Here is a 20613-nt window from a genome sequence, read left to right on the forward strand (position 1 = left end):
ACAGTTTCCATGCAGCTAAGGAATCCTTTCCCATATTGGTGTCTAGCCATTCACAAGATGACTTCCATTGAAGCATCTGAGAACGGTTGTCTGCCACCAGGTGTATAGGGCTCTTTATTTATCCTAACAGTTGAAAATATATTTTATAAAAAAGTTTGGGGCTCATGTAATTGGGAAAGGAGATGGAAGGGAATAAAAGCAGAATAAAACAGGTTCTTTTAAGGCTAGTAACTTTACATAGGCTGTGTGGATTTAGAACGACAGGACCACAACCAGGCAAAATTTCCAAATTGTCATTGCAAGCCCTCTTTTCTTCAAAACTGCAGTCTATTCTCCATTGATGGAAAGAAAACGCCTTTATTTGCTTTCCGCTTGCAGATTACTCAAGAGCTCAGCAGAAAAGTAAGTTACCTGGAGCCACAGGAGGATTGCCGAACCTCTTTCCTAACTCTGTCTTACTTCATGAGACACTAGGAAAGTACAACCTGTCAGGGCACTGTGTGGGCCAGTGGTCCCTTGGGACCAGGCTCCAGGAGCCATGGGGGATCCTCAGCAGAGGCCTTGCCAGCCAGGGCCTGATTCACTGCCCCAGAAAAGGGAGCAGGACAGGCTGGGGGGGGAGGGCAGCCAAAGTCAGCCCCTGCCGTTGAGCACCTCTGCAGATACAGGCTGACACTGGGCTAGGCAGTTAGCTGCCTGTGAGTCAGAGCTGGGGTCAGCAGGGCCCATGGCCAGGCAGGGGCAGGACTGTGGTAGAGCTGGAGACTGGCACCACTACAGTGTCGTTGTGACAGGGACTGATGGCCCTGGGCTTGGCTGAAATAGGGTCCTGGGCCTGGAATTGGGTGGGGGGAGGTCCCGGGAGGTGGGCAGGCCCAGTAAAGCCTGTTAGTGCCCTCAGGGCCCTGACATAACCAATATGATGTTCAGAAGTGAACAATTCTACTCTGATGAAGCAATTCAGTGATGTTTCTGGTGTAGGAGTTCTGCTACAGCACATAGCCATGAACGAAAGCTTCTCTCGGTCCAGTCTAACAGACTGGAGTATTAAAGTTCTTTCAAATCATCTCTTCCTTCCTATACACAGGAGGAGGGCAGGAAGAAGAAACTGTGGAAGAGAGCAGGTGTGCGTTTATCTCCTCTCTGAAGTAAGAGAAAAAGAAATGTAGGCGTTCATCAGATCAGTGTTCAACAGATCAGCTCTTAGTTTAAAGCCGTATTTGAAAATGGATGTCAAGGTTTCCTCATGTACCCACTTCTGGTGAGATTAAGCTCCAGACTGAGGAACCAGCTTTTAGGTAAGTACAATGCAGTTGCCTGAATATGAGCTAGACAACGGGAGTCTAGTTAATACACCCAGTGGAGTCTGGGGCACAGTTCAGTTGCTTAGTCGTGGGGGTTCACGGCTATATGAGAAATTTGGAGCATATAAGCCACAGGGATATGACAGACAGGTGTGGTACAGGATATTTACTAGACTTCTGGCTTTTTGGACTGGCAGTAAAATCTAAAAAGAATGACTTCAGGCATTTCAAATAGCACTGAACAGAGCTTACAGTGTTACCTGTTCCCCTCATGCAAGTTCTGGAAAGGCACAAGGAATTATTTCTACAACCCACATTCCCTTACATACTGAGAGGAGAAACAGTGCTGCTCTAGCACTTCAAGTCACAGTCCATATCTAAATATATCCATGTTATTGCACCTGAAGGAGCTTAATTTTATGCTTCTGTTTTCAACATGGATCACTTACATATTCTGGGCTTTTGTTATTTCCCAGACAGCTGAATAAACTAATTAAAGTGTATAGAAATAATATACAATCTGTGGCTGATGCTTGGCAAACAATAGGTTGTAGTGTAAACAAACTATAATTTAATTTGTTAAAAAGATACTATATAAATGAAAAAAAATCTATTTATGAGAGTCAGTCTAACATTTAGGAGATATGTTTGAATGCATGCAGTTAAGGCCATGACCTGAGACCAAGACATTGTGGTTTCTGACATTTTATTTATGAGATGGGTATCCTACACCATATATGAAGTGTAGAAGATCACAGCTCTGTGGTTGATCAGAACTGTCTTTAATCGTTTAATCATGTGTGTCTTGGAAAGGTATTTAACCCAGACATTCTAATTTTATAGGGTGCTGAAGTAGGAGAATTGAGTGTTTATGTTTAGATTCTCTATGATGGAGCAGTACAGCAGTAAACTACTTACATAGTATTGCCCTAGGAATTTTACATTACAGTTGTACATAAATGAAAAATTTCTACTGTGCTTTATAAGTTCTTAATTACATACTGTTTTTTGTGATATTTACAGCCATGCTCCTAGACACCAATTAGTCATATATCCAGAACTGCAGAGGATTGGGATTTGATTCTCTTGCACTTTACACTGCTCTAAATCAAAAACTGGAGTTACACCAGACATAAAATGCACCCTATGAAGGAAGTAATTACAGTGAATGTTTTGTTTTCTATGTAGTATAAGCATTTTCACTAGAACAAAGAATATAATTCTATCTCTGATCACAGATGTTATCAAAAGGAGCAGGGATTTTTTTCTTTTTCCTTTTAGGAAGGAGGCCACGTGGTATCATGTAGTGGGCTATGCCTGCATTGTGTGTACTCTGTTGCTTACCTGGCAGAACATTCCATTGTACAAGGTGAATGAAATCATAACTGAACAATCATACCTAAATTAACTTCCCTCTACCTATTCCACTTTGGATCCATGGTTACTTCTACAGCTTTGAGATGAATCACATATTTGCAACCAGACTGCAGCTTCAAAGGAAAAATTCTTCCCTAAACTTGCAGAGGTCCCAACAGACAACCTAGTTATCTGAACTCCTTTCAAGATTCAGAGTTTCAGCCCTAAATGTGGAGTTTCACAGTAACAGGGACAAGCCAACACGAGGCATACTTTGGTGTTCTTTCACGCCATTCCTCTGAACTGTGAAAAACTAAGAGAAATGAAATATTATCTTATTTATTGTGTTGTGACTGATTGTTCAAAGTGCTACTATTATTCTCATTTTCATACTGTTCACAATATGTATAGATGGCAGCATTTAGTAGAAGTTCATGAAAAGTCAGCCAGTAATTGTCTTTTTTTTGCTAAATATCCTAAGTACCAGTTAATTGTTTTTCTTTTGGATGCCTTTGAAACATAAGCTAATGGGCTTTCAGAGATCCTCTAGTCAATACAGTTATAGGAGTATAACAAGCAAATCAGATCGTCCTAACACAGGCATCTAAGCCAGAATTCAGTTGCCTACACATAGATACACAGCATACAGACATCCACAGAGGGCTGACACAGAATATATAGAGTCTACAAGAGTCTTGCACCCTTCTGGAGTAGCTGGTGAGATACTCTACAGCATCCTAAAAGGCAACTTTTGCTTGCGTTTAGGCAACTGAATCCTGCCCCCCATATCTCAATTAGTTGTATAGGCTCCCTTTTCGGAACAAAATACAGCAAGGGAGCAGTACATCCCATCAGAAAATAAATATCTATGAGAGATGGAATGAATCACCCTTTCTGTATGCTTATTTCATTCCATCAAAAATAGTAGGAAACAAGATGGGTAAAGCTATATTAGTTAAATTCCACTTTTTTCAGTTTACAAAAGAAATGGATAGACTAATTTCAAAGGCATGTATCAAGCCACAGTGATTAAATATTTATTTTTGATGTTTTTAACTTCTCAGAGGTGGTATGTTTCATGCCTGTCAAAGACAGGACATAAAATGAAATTTTTTCTTGTCTCCATGACTGTTATGTGAATTGCCTGTTTTGGCACTCAAAGTTCCTCTGATAAATGTTGCTAATCGTTTTTCATGTCCCTAGCAAACATATTTTTAAATGCAAGCAAAAAATATCATTTGCATTGCAATCTTGAGGAGCAGAGACCATTCTCTCTTCCAAGTTTTGTAGAATCTTAAGTATATGCTATTCATACAAAAAAAAATTAATGCAAAGTAATAAAACGTTAACTAAAATGTTATATTCCCTTCTACTCCCCACGTCCTGTGCCACTGTGCAGATGTGTGAATGTAAGACCTAGCACAGGGGAGGCAATGGAATATGCATTGTGGGGGGAGATGGATGGCAAAAGAGCCCCTTGTAATTGCTTTAAGTTTGTTTAAACTAATCATAAAACTATAAGCTCACTAACTTCAGTACATATCTAGAGATATTCCAGGAACTTCAGCAGAGTTAATTTGTTAAGAAAAAGCCTCTAAATCAAATATAACATCTAAATAACAGTAAGAATATTAGCTACCATTTTTACTACTTACTTCAATATAAATAAAAAGTAAAAGCAGGGTTGCATCTCAGTCTGCTTTCAGTCAGATTAGCTTTTTCTGCAGTGAATGACTCCAAGAAAAATCCTGAATTCATATTTAAAAGCACCATGTAACATTGTGAAATCTGCTGACTTCAGGAAATGGTGAAAAGTCCAGAAAGTTTCATGAATTTTTCAGTTCAAGCTTTTAACTGGGCAATCTCTATCACTATGTATAAATTGTAAGGTCAAGCTGCAGTCTTCCAAATGGCAGTAGAGGGTAACAAACTGAAGCACTTTGCAACTTCCTTTTTCTTTCCTTCAAAAGAGTTAGATCAGCATTCTGTCTCTGGAAGTGGTTCCTAGCAAATGTCCAGGGAAAAGGAAAGGCATATTATGATTCTCCCCCATATATGCTTCCAGTCAGTTATGACTAAGGCTTTCTTGAACCAAAGGCGATATTTGGTCCTGATACTTTTTTTCTTTTTTTTTTTTTAACTCATCTTTTGAAATGATGGAAACTTGTAGCATCCTCAAAGCCTACAGCAAAAAGTTCAGTGATTTTACCATACACTAATGGTTTAGCACTATAGCTGACAGAATCACTTCCCTTAAGCCCTAACCAAGCAGCTGCCTCTCATTCAGCAACAAGAAGAGACAGGTTCAGAATCACCTTGAGCTGCACCAAAATCAACTGGAAAGCAAAACTGATTCAAGCTAATGCGACCTCCACATTTCCACAACCAGGCTGAGCAGAACCGCTATACCTCAGAGCCTAGCCTCTACGTAATCCCACTGGTCTCTTGCAGAACCCACAAAATAAAAGAGGGCAGAATAAAGTCCTAGCGCTTGCTTGCCAGATTTTGCTTGCCTCCATAGCAAGAAATAGTAGATGCCCTTAAGTGAATTTGGTAATGAGCTTCTTGATTCTTCCTCAAAATGAGCTCATATCCCTACAGGTCAAATCAGTTTTAATAGTTTTCATAATAAGGAGAAGTTCTTTACAAGAATTATTTTAGCCTAAATTTTATGGTATAGTAAGATGAGAATTCTACTCTCTATTTTTGTTAGGAATTCATGATTTCACGAAATCTTCAGATAATCACAGTCACTATCCCTGGAAATGTAGCACAACTCTCTGAACCTACAGTTTGGTTTCAGGACTTTTTGTCAGAAAAAAAAAAAAAAGACAGAATACCAACTAGTATGAATTATCAGTGTAGTAAGTGTTAAGAATTATAGTAGATTAGTAAGCATCATTTGACTGATAAAATATACTCAAAAATTTAGGTAACTTCAACAGTGTGGAGAATTCTGGAATCTGATCTTTTACGACAGGTTTAGTAGTTTATGCTTTATTTTTCAAAATTAGAGCTTTAATAGTCTTTTGGTAATCTGGAACATGCTAAATTATGACCATCTGTGTTTATTCTGGAAAAGTAATTTGATCACTGATATTACCCTTCACTTTCTGGGATACCACTGGCTATTAACTGCCACTTCATTTACAAGATCATATTTTTTGCCAAGGAGTCCATCAATGCCTCACATTTTTCCCTCATACCTGTGGAAAGCATGTTTTTTCTTTCTTTTTTTTTTTTTTTATTTCATTTGGCTATCCCCAAGAAAATCATGGGAAACTACCTGTGAAAAATGGACAAATAATCTCAGTCTTGAAAAGCCAGGTATATAGGAAGAGAAACTCAGAACAGTCATAACTGATGAAAACAGCCACAGTCACAACATACAGAGAGATTAAAAAAATGAGATCCTAGCAAATGTTCACCACTCAATAATAGCACAGTACAATTCTTTTCAATTAAACAAACACAGGAAGTGTTTCTTAAAGAAACACCATAATATATGCAATATAAAGTATACTGAATAATATAACGCAGGTGCTTATATATGTGATCAATATAATATATGTGATCTCAAAGCAGTCAAACCTACTGCTCTGATAACCACCATGATCTGTAAAGTATTCAAACTTTATACTAGTTTACCTAAATGTCTATAGAAATCACAGATTTCTTTAAGGCATAGTGGACCATTTTCAGAGGTAGTTTAATATTTCTCTCTGAGATGAGTCACATTACAATATTGCATAGTGGACCTAGCAGACAGCAAACAGCTCAAATTACGAAAATGTGTTTGAGGTCCATATTGCTGTTGTTCCATTCACGTGTTATTACTTACCACAGTGATGAAAGGAAATCTAAGGTTACATTAGGTTCAGAGTGAAGCAGTGCTCACAAATGGTTTCAATTTTCCTTCTTATGATGGTAATGATTTTTTTTGTGTGCTGAAATTGTGTGTTTTTTAATGAAACAAGAAAATTAAGAGAAAGAAAACATATAAAAACTGGAACCAAGTAGCACAAACCCGCATATTAATAGGCAAGACAGATGGAGTAATTTCTCCAAGTAATCAGCTCTAAAAGGAGTAGACATACTGCGAAATAAAGGATAACCTGAAGGTACGATTACCTCACAGGCATGAGAGCAGAAGTTAATAACAGTTTATCAGTGAAACAAAGACTGTAGACAGTAGGAAAGATGTCAATTAGGCTAGGATACAAAGTAATCTGTATAACAGTGAGTCTGACAGAAATATGTTGGAAAACAGAATTTTCTGAAATAAGATGCTGAAATCATTTCCTCTGATATCTCCTCTAAATAAACGTTTATTGTTTCTGTGTACATACACTTTTAAACTCTACCTTTGACTGCTTAATGAGGAAGATTTTCAAAGAAATACCCAAGCTTTTTAGCTATGCAACTATAGTGTCTCACCTTAAAGCTTTTTTAGGGGGGAGGGGGAGGGAAGGAGTACACTGGAGCAATAACATACATGCATATTTTTTTCTCAGTTTTAGTAAACGAGCGGGAGGTTCCAACAAAGATGGAGAAGAAGGAAGTGAATGTCTTCAAATCACAAAAAGTGGAGTACAGAAATGCTGGCAGTCAAATGCTGCCAGAAGATCTGAATAAATACAATGCAGAGCCTCTAAATACGAGGCTTTTCTTGTCCAAGGTCATGGCAGTTATTGATACCTACCTAAAAATAAGATCTAGGTAAATCCAACAGCATCAATATGATTGTAATTAAATTTACCTAATAAACTTCTGGACTATGAACTGTAACAGGAAGCTTTGGTTTGCAGGTTTCCCTGTCTCCCCATCCTGATTCTACTCACAGTCCAGCTGCCCTTTCCTGCTCTCCTGACACAGCAAATGTGCATTTACCTATCCTACATGGTGGTAGCATTACCTTGCAAAGCTTGGATTTATTTATACTTAGACTCTCAGAGAGGCAGCCAGGATGGAGGCCCTTGGTCCTAGCTGCAGCTCTGGTTTTAAGTGTCCTTAAAGTTCTAAGTCATATGCTGGTTCCTAATTGAAGTGTGTGAAAATTCACTGTAGTCAATTCAGCTGATGCAGACAGTTGTGCAGCTAGTGCACAATCAGCAGTTTGAGGTCTGCAGTCCACCTCTGAAAGAAAGGTAAAATAAGAATCCATTTGTATCCCCAGCTTAGAAAAAGGGTTAAATCAGAAGGTGTGCTGTCAAAGATCCAGATATAGTCAACAGATATTTGTCCACAATGAACAAGGAAAATCTGAGTGGAAAAACGAAAAGTTCACATATTTATATCTATACCTCCATGGATCTAACTGCTCTCAGTAAAAAAGTACAAAAATGATAAATACCCAACACAGCACTGAGCCTCAGAGCAGTCTGAAACAGATGTAGGCTTTCATTATAACAAAGCTTGCTCAGTACGGCTTTACAAGCACAGGTGGTACTGTACATTATTCTTCCCAGAAAAGAGTTATTATATCACATTATATTCATCATTCAGAATTACAGCATTTTTTTGTTGAAAGAAGAAAGTCAAGATGAGGTTCATTACTTGAACTGGGAGGGTGTATGCTGTTACCTGGAAAACAATTAACAGCAATTTGACGCAATGTGCTACATTTCCAAAAAAAAGAACAATAAAATCAGTGAGGCAAAGAAATAAGCCATATGTTTAGTTATCTATCACCCACAATGTGTACTAGTAGAAGGGTGCTAATAATCTGATAGAGCACTTGCTGAAAATATATATATATATACACACACATACATACACTCACACACGTCAATTTAAGGCTAGGAATTTTATGTACGATGATCACGCACAGTTAACTTACACAATCATTTCGAGAAATTAACTTTTTTTATTATTTCTTGTGTGGAGGAATGTGAGTCCTCCTCCCCAGTTCATAAACATTACCAATAAAGGAAGGAAAATCGATTTGCAGAAAATAAAATTTTCCTTTAAAGCTCAAGAGTTCTGCTACACTGAACGGAATGGCATTCATGTCTTATCAGAGTTACAAATAGATATGTCAAAAATTGCAATGCAATTGACAAAAAATACACAGATAAAATGCATGCAAATGTTTCTTTGATTTTTTTTAGTGCTGACCCTTGAAACATGCAGCAACTGAAAAAAAAACAATAATGGTTTCTTGATGATTTCTTGACAGTTTCCTGTTCTTAACAGCAGAATTTCAAATATAATTATAAAAATATTTCCAAATTTGCCAAATCTGAACAGTGTGAATTTGTCATACCTGTTCAACTTCAGCAGGAAAAAGTGGCAGCTTTTCTTTCTTTTTTTCTATATCATTCTATGATTCACTTTTCTCTGCAAAAATACTTGAGGGTTTTCTTCCCCTTTTGTTACCATATAGATAGATATGTATGCTTTTGTAGAAATAAGAGAGCTGTAAAAAAACCTCTTAGATACTTGCTGGACACAGAATGTCTTCTCAGTGATCTCATTATGATTTCACATAACAACCTATCAAAAATTTGATCACATTACCTGCAAACATTAATCCTGGTAATATATCAAAAATCATTAGCAGAATTTATGACTTTGAAGCTGAAGATGCTCATGAATGAGGCCACAAATTTCAAGTATCCTTTTCTTTCAATAGGTTCTTACAGAGTCCACAAATTTAACAGAAGAAAGTTCACCTTTAATTTTGTAGGATTTATAATTAATCTGTCCATATGCTCATTGTCTTTTACACACCTGCTGGCTTTTTCCACATAAACAAAAATTATGTATAAAGCTTGTAATCCTCTAACTCTCCTCTCTCTGTAACCCCTGCTGTAAACCGCTTTCCCATTGGGCTCAGTGGCCTGTGCTTCAAGGGTCCAAGGCTCAGCTCTGATGTAGCCCAGCAGCATAACCTTGGCTCAGACATCTGAAAAAAATCAATGAAAGCGATGTGAAAGTGCTGAAAGATAAGAAAGATAAAATTACAGACAGAATAAAATTACAGACAGAGGTAGCACTGTTGAGGCAAAAGCATTAGTAGCTCAAGGATTCCAGGAGAAAAGCACCAGCATGGAACGATAAAATCCACTGTCCCTTCCCCTCCCCCCCCCAAAAAGGCAGCTTGTTAAGTAGTTGGGATTCATTGGGTCTTAAGATCAAGCCACCAGTGTCACCAGTACTGACAGGGCTGGTGGGACCTGGCAACTCAGCAGTGCTGAGGCCCCGTTCCAGGGAGCTGTGGAGATGGCGCCTGCCCCTCCTGACTGATGCCTGCCTGGCCAGCAAAGACTGCAGGTGCCTTAAGAGTACTGGTGAGCACACTGATGCTTGGCCTCTGCGATCATTAAATCCTAGCTATGTTTTGTGTGGACTAACTAACACGTAATTGCTTTTTACTTTTTAAGTTGTGCATATGCCACTTGCAGAGACTCCTTCCATCAGGCTAAAGATGCCTAAATACACTGATCCAAAAGAGGGGCAGTAGCAGGTCCTAGCAAAAAGCAACCCCCTCCCAAGTCTTCCCCTGCCAGCACTGCGTAAAGAAATCAGCAAATGAAAATAAGGATAGGTAGGAGTGGTAGCAAAAGTGTGAGAGGTTTGGATTGCCATAAAGCACATTTTGTCTCCTGTTTTCTTCATATAATCTTGAGGCATTTTTTACTTACATTTCCAGGGGAAAGATAAAAATAGGAGACCTACAAAAGGTTAATATGACTTACCTTTTCAAAGAAAGGCTGTTGCATGGTAAGCAAAGAACACAGTTTTAAATTAAACTCCTGTGTGTTTTCTCCCCATCTATGACATCCCCAAGGATTTCTAAAAGCTGCTGGCTCAGTAGAAAAGTTGGCAGCTAAAAGCTGTCTGAACATTAGTTTCCTTTCTACAACTAGGTGAACGTATTGCGCAGCCACTTCGAGGTTTTTACTGCAGGGCACCACATGCAGGAGGCAGCCCGAGCCGCCTGGTGCCAGTCACGGCCGGTTCCAGCCGGCTGCGTAATGGCTGGGAACAGCCACCGTGCCCCAAACTGCCATGGGTGGAGGGCTCAAGTCGGTATCAGAAGGGGTGGTGGCTGCTGTGAGGGGCAGGAGGAACGGGTGGTGCGGTGCGGTGCGGTGCAGTACTGAGGAGAAGTGTGAACAGCTGTGTTTGGAGAAATGAAATGGAAGAGACAAGCAGAAGCAGGTGTGGCTGGAGGAGCCCCCCTGGAAAGAGGTGTCCTGTGCCAGGGCAGGGGCACCCCCAAAGGGACTGCAGCCCCTGAGGCACAGCGCACTGAGACAGAGAAAATGAGCAAGAGGCAAGAAGCAGCAGAGAAAAAAAGAATAAAAGGCAAGGAGTGGCAGAAAGAAACAGCTAAGCACTGATCTCAACTTCCTGTGGCCTCACGGAAAGGATTGGGAGGGCCTGAAAGTAAAGTGTGGTGAAAAGTGGAGCTGAGACTAGGAAGGGGGGAAAACAGGTTTTGGACTGAAGTTAAGCCTGGGGGAAGGTAAGAAAAGGTGTTTTCCTAACATTTTATCTTTTTTGTTTCTCAGTACCTGAATCAGTAATTCCTAAAGTTTATGTTAATTGGCAATAAATTAATAAAAGTGAAATTTCCTGGATCAAGACTGTTCTGGCCATTACAATGAGTTATAAAGAAAACAGGAACAGAACTGTTTCTTGAGATTCTAAATGAAACTTCCATTCAGACAGGTTCTTTACATTTTTGTGTTTATTTTCCATGAATGTTTGAATAGTTGAGATCAAGTAGATCAAGCAGCCAGTAAAAGCAAAGTTTCACATAGATGCTTACTAATTAATTTTAATAGGATTACAATATTTGTAATTCATGTCCAGTCCATTGGTTACAGTCTTGAAAACACATGCAGTGAGTTACTGTGCTCTACCTCTGAGATACCAATATTGTACTCCTGCACCCAAAGGAGGAGGAACGGTGCAGGCATACGTCTGATCTAACTTCAGTAGGCTATGCAGCCATACAGCAAAGAGTGAGGCAGAAGCAAAGAGCACCAGCTACTATCAGAGGAGGGTTACCTATTCCCCCTCTCCCTCTATGCACTCATACTGGTGAAATGTTCTTGGAGGATTGGGGTACAGCCTGGAAGCTTTCAGCTGCCTTTCCTCTCCCAATTCTTATCTCTTGTCTGTTGCTTAACATGGAAAGAGTTGGGACTCTTTCCATAATTAATCCATAAATTAATTCTGTAGAGCTGAACTAATGCAGCAGTTAGACTGATGTCCATGTCCTAACAAAATTTGCTCAAAAATTTTCTGTAAGGGCCCTGAGACCTAGTAGCCAAACCACCAGGAAGAGGGAGAATGTGCTCAGGGCCCTTAACACTTGCACCTTATATTTACAGGACATTTTGAGGCAAATACATGGCTTACCTCTGAGTTCCTTTTCCCATGCTGATCATTGAGAGCATATAGAAACCCTGTTTGCTTTGCTCAACATAAAAGATGAAGAGCAGAGATCAGAAACTACCTTGTAATTATGGGGGGGGGGGGTAACCTATTACTGGAAATGAAATTATTTGACACACAGGAATTAAGAATTCTTGGCCTAATCTCTTGTAAAACAATCAAAATTAGTACTATGTCAGCTAGGTTGGTTTTAAAATTAGACTAGATTGTATGTGTGGTTGTATTTACAACTTTAAAACTATTCAGACAAAGAACTATTGCATTAGTGAACACCAAGCAAGAACATTTTATAACATGTCCATGATGCATATGGACAAAGGGAAAAGCTATTGTTCAAAGAAGTTAGTAGCTGTAATCTTATTTCTAATCATTACTGAATTTCTGTTGGCGGTACTCAGTTACTGCTCTGAGAACCAGCTTGGACTATGCAGGGTGCAAAACCATCCATGCTGTTGATGTTGTGTCTGCAGAACTTGTAGACTGGAGGAACAGTGTGTGCTAAAGAAGAAGGTAATTTCTTGCCTGTATTTAGGGGCTCGGATTCTGGATTAGACAGAGGTCGAGATTCAGCTGAGTTTGGAAACTAGTGGATGAAATCCACTGCTGCAAGCAGCAGCATCTGGGATTCCCCTAATGGGGGCAAAATACTGGTAATCTACTGAGGTACTGGTAATCTGCTGATCAGCAACATTTTTTTTCTCTGTCCAGTTTTCTAGGCACCAAGTAAGTTTCAAAACATTCTTTCAACTTTTTCCCTCTTCAGGCACTGTGTTATGGCACTTTCCCAGAAGGCATAGTTTTGGAGTAGGCAGAAGAAGAAATTGAACTTGGGTGTCTGATTTCCCTAATGCATGACTCTTGGAACCCAGTCATTTTGGTATGCTGGCAGCACCATCACAGCCTGCACGCTATGTATTAAAAAGGGGTGATCTCAACAACATTTTATGGTCTCAAGCCATATACATGGCTTGTATGTGTATGTATACTACTAATCCATGAAGTTTTATTAAGACTTTAGACCTTGTGCTTACACAGATAAAAGTTCGTTCAGAATATTGTCTTTGACACTGCTTGACAGACCTTAAGTGAGCTTTTGTGTATATATCGTATATCAGTCCTTTAATTTCATCCCACACATTTCTCTGCTTTGGGTAAAATAGTCCCTTCTCAGATGACTTAGTGTGTAGAGAACTACTGTATCTATGAGAAGCCAACAATGAACTGATAATTCTAAGTAGAATCCTTCCTTGGTTGTTAGTTCACACATTGATGTGGTAAAATCATATAAAACTAAGAATATGTTTGATATTGTATAAGTTCATGACCTAACAAAGAACAACAATAGACATACTTGTGGATAACCAAAGTATTTTTGTGAGTGGAAAGGTTTTTTTCTTGTTTATTGCCTAGGTCATTGGCATGCTGAATTAGTATATATGAGATTAAAGATTGAACATTGATCGCATGCCAATTCCTGCCCGTTTAGTCATGCAAACAGTGCCATTAGGTTTATTTCAGTTTACTACCAAGGTTAAACTGAGTGTAAATCATCCTTCTAAGTAATTTGAAAGTATTTTGTGTTCATTTATTTCCATTCAGTAGTGGAAATAGAGTTAATCAGAAAATAATGACACGGCATTTTTGTCACAAAATGCCTGGAATATAATACATTTTTATAAGAACTACTAAACAAAATATGAAGATATATAGGGCAGTATCATTCTGTGACAAGTTGTCTTCTGATTTCAGAGTCAGTCTTAGCCAGTGCACTTTAGACCTGCAGTAAGTAACAGCCAACATGGATTAGTCAAGAGCAAATTATATCAAACTAATTTATTTCTTCCTATGATAGTACAACAGACCTTACGACAAAAAGGAAGCAATATATGAGAAGTCACATATTTGGCTTCAGTAAAGCTTTTGACATTGTTTCTCATGATAGCATGACTTGCAAGCTAAAGGAAGTTGTCTAAACTCCTGTATGATAAGATGATTCAAAAACTAATTGGAAATCCACAGTCAGAGAATATTTATTAATGGTTCACTGTCAAAATGGGTGGGTTTCTTAAATGAGGTTCTTTGAGGTTCTGTCCCACATCTGATGCTGTTCAATATTTGATTTAATGACCTTGAACAGTGAATGTGCCTATTGCTTCTGCAGATGATACCGGGTTAGGATAAACTGCAAGTACATTGGAGGATAGGAATAGAATTCAAACAGATTCTGAAGTATTAAAGAAATGGACGAAAGAATGTGATGAAATTCTACATGATACCATAGGTTATGTGGAATGTACTAAGTTAGGCAGAAATAACTGCATAGAAATAGGAGAGAGAACAATGCACTTTGCAGCAGTTTTGCAGAACTGGAGATAAGGATACAGGAGATCACAAAATAGATCAGTCATCAGTGTAATTTGAAAAAATAATAGCAAAATAATGAAACACCAAAATAGCACATGGGGCAAGATTTTGGAGGCACTATTACGAAAGTTTTGAAGAATAGGCTAGACAACATCCACCAACAGTGACCTCAGTATTGTTGATATTTCTTTGAACCAGAAAGATGGGCTTAGATCCTTTCAAGCTCTGTGATTCTGTGAAAGCTAATTTTCAATAATTCTATGGTGTATATGTAAGAGACACAGACTATGCTGCTCTGAATCTCTCTATCTTGCTCTATTTGCATCACATAGTCGATGTCATGAGAGCAACTGAGATTGACATTAGCTTGGAATCTTGTCCTAGAGCTGGAAAAATTGTTGATTGGAAAAAATACATCTATTTTTTTCAAGTAACACTGGTTTCATACAGAAGCAAATACTAACTGGAAAAAAAAAAAAAGTAGAGATTCATTAGTATGATTTGTAAGAATTACCAACATAGAAGTGCATGAAGATATGATATCTTGCTATTAATAATATTGTAAAACCAATTCTGTATGATCTGAATATGCATGGTGTTAAAAAACATATTTCATTTAAAGAGAATATATTTGTGATTTTATCAGCTCTTTTTATATTTTATAGCTTTTTTTTTTAGATTTTTAATTAACATTTGGCCTTGCCAAATCATTGTTAACTTATAATTGTACCTTAAGCTTTAACAAGCTGAAGATCTGATTTTTTTTGGGGGGGGGGGGGGGACAAATTTTAAAGCTTTTAAAGTTTGCTATTGTTGCATCTTTTTTATTTGGGAGGACTTACAAATACTGCCCATATAAGTGAAAAACATGTATTTTTAGTCATTGTAATTATTTATTCCCATTAAGTCACATTTGAATGTTCTTTCCTCTAAGAAATCGTAGAACAAATCAGGCTTTAATATCCTACAATTCCATTGCAGCACAATTTCCAAGCTTACTGATCCAAATCTATGAAGGTGGTGGACACAAGTCCTTCAAATCGTAAATGGCACTAAGCAACTTACAGAAGAGAGTGCCAAGTAAAATCAATGATATTTTAGAAACAGAGCTATGATTTTGAGAGGGGTATTTTTTTTGATTTGAGAGGGATATTTTAAGTTTACTGCTGATGTTCAGAATTCACTTCCTGTAACATTTTATAGTATGGATTGTAGTTTCCAACATTTTAACAACTTCTAAAGTTAACATTCTGTTCTCAAAGTAGTGGAAGTGTACATAATACAAGCCTAATGAATAGGATTCCGTACAAGATTGAGGTATGTTGCTTTAGACATCTGCATGTAAGTGTCTACTTATGATCTAGCTGAATAACCTCTTCTTTCTAGCACTAAGGATCTAGTCACTATAGTCAATGGAGTCCACAGAGCTATTCAATTCAGATAGAAATAGACACCTAGCACTTGATTCAGTTGTCTAAACATAGGTGTCTAATGCTGATGGAGATGCAGCCAACATCCACATAGGCTGACAGATATGACATAGAGCCAAAGGGACAACTTTTTCCTTCTTGGAGCACCACCTGGAGATCTGGTGGATACTCATATGGCATCTCATGTGACACTGGACACCTGTGTTAAGGCAAATGAATAAAACCCAGTCATGTAAACTGCTCTCAGCACCTGGCACTGACTGTGGGCATGATTAAGTTGTCTCCTCGTGTGCCATTTGAGATGCACTAGCTCACATATACCACTTGGAAGGACATGAGTTTCCTTGTTTATCTATAATATCTGTGATACTTTAGGATATCACAAATGGCACTAGGCATTTGCATTTAGGCAAGTAAATCAAGCTTTGTAATGGGGGCTTATTCACTAGCTCTTATGAAGATACTTCCATATAGCCTGCCACAGTTCAGCATCTAAATCTCAAACTGAATTCCATCGAAGGTGCTGTTTTCAGAATGAAGCATGCTGCCTAGGCTTTTGGGAAGCTATACTGATAGGAGTGAAGTTATATGAAGGTAATGTTACCTGGATATATAGTTAGATGTAATATCTTCTGTTGGCGAAACTGAAAATGAAACACCTGGACGTCTAACGTGTTGATGGTTTTATCACAGAAACTAAATGTCACTTTAACTTTTTCTCTCTTTCAGTTACAAACATTTCACGCCTGAAAGAGAGTATCAATAATGCTGAATAAAAGATGGTGTAGGGAGTAAACCTGAGCACTGAACCCTGATCATCACACTAAAGAACTGGTTTATGCTTCTTGTCTCTCTTTTGGACCACTCCAAGTAGTTTTCTTAAAGACCAAATCTTAGCACAATGCAGTAGATTGTGCACTTCCGGCATTCATTCCACTAGACAGGAGGAATATGACCTCAATAAATTTGGATTTCTCCATTCTGCGCAGTCCCGTAACACTGTCCCACCAACTTTGGCACCCTAACAAGCAGCTTCTGCCAGACACTTAATCATGCAACACATCTCCATATTTTCAAGCTATAAACAAAAGCATACTTCTGAGCTGCAGTACACTCTCACATAATTTAATACACATTTGATCTGAGAAAATACATACCAAAAGTTATTGTCTTGGGCACAGGGGTGGTACCAGAATAAACCCAGAGTCAAAGGCTGTGTATTATGGTGACACCAGTCTGCTATAGAAGAAGCAATCTCTAATCACTGTAGAAATGAGACTTTCTGCACACTTTGGCCTTGAGGCTAGAGATTATTTCCTCAAACTGATGAATTAATCAATTTAGATGTAAAATGTCTTTCAAAAATCTTCTGTATCTGCCAGTTAAGATTGGAAACATCTACATTCTCTAAGCTGTTAAACTTCTGCTAGTGAAGTTCCCTGAATTTGTGCCATTATGCTAAACACCTGCACAATTTCCAACATAATATGCCAACTGGCAGTGTCTAAGACCATCCAGCAAGATGTTCCAGTCTAAATGTTGCTCTGAGTACCTTATGTATGGTGTGTGATTTGGATTTTTTTTTCAAAACACAGGTTGATCTTTTGACAAAAAACAAGGAAAAAGCATGGCCTGGAGTATTACCTGAACACAATATGTCCAAACCTAGCTTCCAGCTCTTTGCGGTATGGAGAGAATTCCTTTCAGTGCTTCTCCTACGTAGGAGAGTAGCTCAGCCACTGGGCTGTTTTATCCACCATGCTCCAGGTTATTTGTGGTGGTGTGCTTTCACTTTCATCGTTAAAAAGTACTACATCTGACTGAATATTCTTTGTAGCAAAGAGAAAATGACTTGATAACTTGATGGTTAGCATATTCGTACTGGAGATTAAGGTTTTATTCTAATATTGTAACAAACTCAAATAGACTTGATGAGAAAAGGTATGACACTCTCACTTGTGGACTGCTTTTCATACAGCATGTAGGGCCTTCTGCTAAGTAGGAATGCTCTTATTCAAATCATTACAAGTCAGGTAAATGAGGGCTATCTACGTCTAAGATAATTTTGCTAGCTAGTGATACAGAGCTGGAGAGAAAAAGAAATAGGATACATTAGCATGGAATGAAAGGCCTGATCTGACTTTAGTTCCTTACTACATGAGAGCTTGTAACTCTGAATCCTGTGGAAAGAGAAATGTCCAGTTCCAAATTGGAGTCTGGAACCCTGACTGTAACAGAACTTGTTTTTGACATCTCATTAATACCTTGCTTTGACTAGTTTAAATGTTGTGCCCAGTCTACTATTTATTTTTTGATACCATTCCAGAGGCTTGACTGGGCTCCTGCATTTAGTCAAGTAAAATATCTGTAGGCCAGATACTGAACCTGAGCAGATATGGACATAAGAGGTCACTGTTAAAGCTAAACCTTGCTTCCCTTAGCTGATTTCATTCTGTACTCATAAGGCTGTCTTCTGAAAAATGACTCGAATCAAGGGACTATGAAGAGAGAGAGAGAAACAAAAAATTTTGGAAAAGTTGCCTGAAGGCAAATAAAAGTCCTTTTGCTTGAATACTGTAGCATTCTGTATTCACTAAAAGATTGCACTGCCTCTTGTTTAAGCAGAAGAAGGAATGACTCTCTGGGCACATTGCAAGATGCTCTTGTTCCACTGGCTTCTCTTGGCAGCAGGAGGCTGATTTTAGAACACAGCATACAAAATGCTGACCATGAATATTCATTTGACTTTATAAATCAGCTGCTGGACCATACTTGCATCTGAGCTCACATCTCATAAATAGTCTAATAAATAAGTTTACTCTAAAGAATTTTGTTGCAATGGTGAATTGTGGTTGAAAATTACAGGAATATTTGCAGAAAGTTAATTTCAAATTTTTAATCTTAAATTTCTAAAGCAGAAAACTGATCAGAGACTACCATGTAGCTGATATATTGAAGGAAAACTTACTGAATTGTGAATAGTAAATATTTGTCAATAAAATGCTATTAAAGTGATTGGCCAAAAGAAATATTTTACAATAAATAGAGTTCAAAACATTTTAAAATCTGTTTTTAGGCAATTTACAAATCAAAAGAGGCGGAATTACTGGCTATTTGGCCATTATTTATTTGTTTACTGAGAAAAAGCCACATGGGATTTTAGAGGACTAATTTGTTATAAGGTGGCAGGGCTGAGAGATCTCTGTTCTTTATTTGCTTTTGAATTAAGTTTTTGCATAGTGGCCAAACCACTGCATGAGTAAAAAGTAAAAAAACCAAATATTAACAAGACAAATGTTAAGGTTTTACATGATTTGATACCTACCCATTAAAGTAGGTATGGCACCATGAGGTGAATTGAACATGGAGCTATAGCAAATGTTTGCATTTGGCATGAACTTGTCAAATGAATGATATAGATTGATGTATCCAAATGTGGGGTTTCTGCATGTTCCCTGTTGTTTTCTAAACCTTTGATTGTTTATCAGATGTAGAGAAATACTTTTACCCTTTTTAAGTTCAAAGGCTTCTATTTAAACTACGGAGCTCTTAAAGTAATTCCATGAAACTAAATTCATCAGAAAAACTAGTATCCAGTACTATTCTATAACTTTGTAAAATCTAAGGCAATTAAATAAACAGTCCCCTTCAAATATATAACTTGTATATCAAGACTCAGCTTTCTTAGTCTTTCAGAAGACTGAAAGCATAGAACACATATGATGATACAGTTTTAGCTATAAATTTGTGGGCCCAAGTATTTTAATAAAGCCTTAATTTCCTGTAAGACAGTTCTTGCATTATAATTAAAAAATACTCAAGCAGAAAGGAAAAAAAAAAAGAAAAAAAACTCAAAGAAAGGAAATCAGTGTAACTGTTTTTACTAGATTGATAAATTGAGCATGAAGAACTATTGTTTTAATTAGTGTACAGGAAAACAGAAATTAGCCCAGAAGACATGATCAAGTAGACACTTGCAGAGATAATGTTTTTTCTGCTTCCTTCAGGCTCCAGTACTGTGTTAAGTGAAAGAGGCTAAGGTTTATATCTGTTTAAATAAAGGCTGTAAAAATCTATTAAAATAATGATATACATTGTTTCCAGGACAGTGATCATATCTGTGCTTTGCCAGGGAAAAGGAGAAACAGATTCACAACAAAATCTGAAAAGAGAGGGTAACCATGGAGACATAAAATCAAAGAAAAAATAATTATTACTCATGGGGAAGAACCCAAATCTGTGCTGTTCACTGAAATAAAACTCATATATGAGTTTAGTAGGAGTCCTTCTTTCAACAATCCCAGTAGGATCAAGTCTAAAGTACCAGTGAGGAAGCAAATGTTTAGTTAATGATTTTAATACTCTTTAGTTTCCTATGAGGAAAAAATTTAGTGGACATTACAGTACAAAACACATAATTTATCGCATTCTGTGTACTAAGGGTAGTTTCTCTGCATAAATTCTAGGGGGTGAGGGTCAGGGGGCAGAATGGCAAGTTGTGGTTGGTATTTCTATCAGAAATTTCTATCAGGAAAAAAAAAAAAAAAAAGAAAAGAAAAACAGTCCAAGGATTGATTTAATCAGCCTCAAGTCCTGTTCTCTTAAGAATCCTGTATTAAGTTCCTGTACTATTCCCTTCCAGATCATATTAACCAAGTATAAACTGGAAAAGGTACTGGTGCAGTATTGTTTTCAGAAAATGCCCCCGTTATTCTGTAACTTAATCAGGCTGCTGCAAAAGTTAAGAG

The sequence above is a fragment of the Dromaius novaehollandiae genome, chromosome 1 (genome assembly GCF_036370855.1).
Source record: "Dromaius novaehollandiae isolate bDroNov1 chromosome 1, bDroNov1.hap1, whole genome shotgun sequence".
NCBI lineage: Eukaryota > Metazoa > Chordata > Aves > Casuariiformes > Dromaiidae > Dromaius > Dromaius novaehollandiae.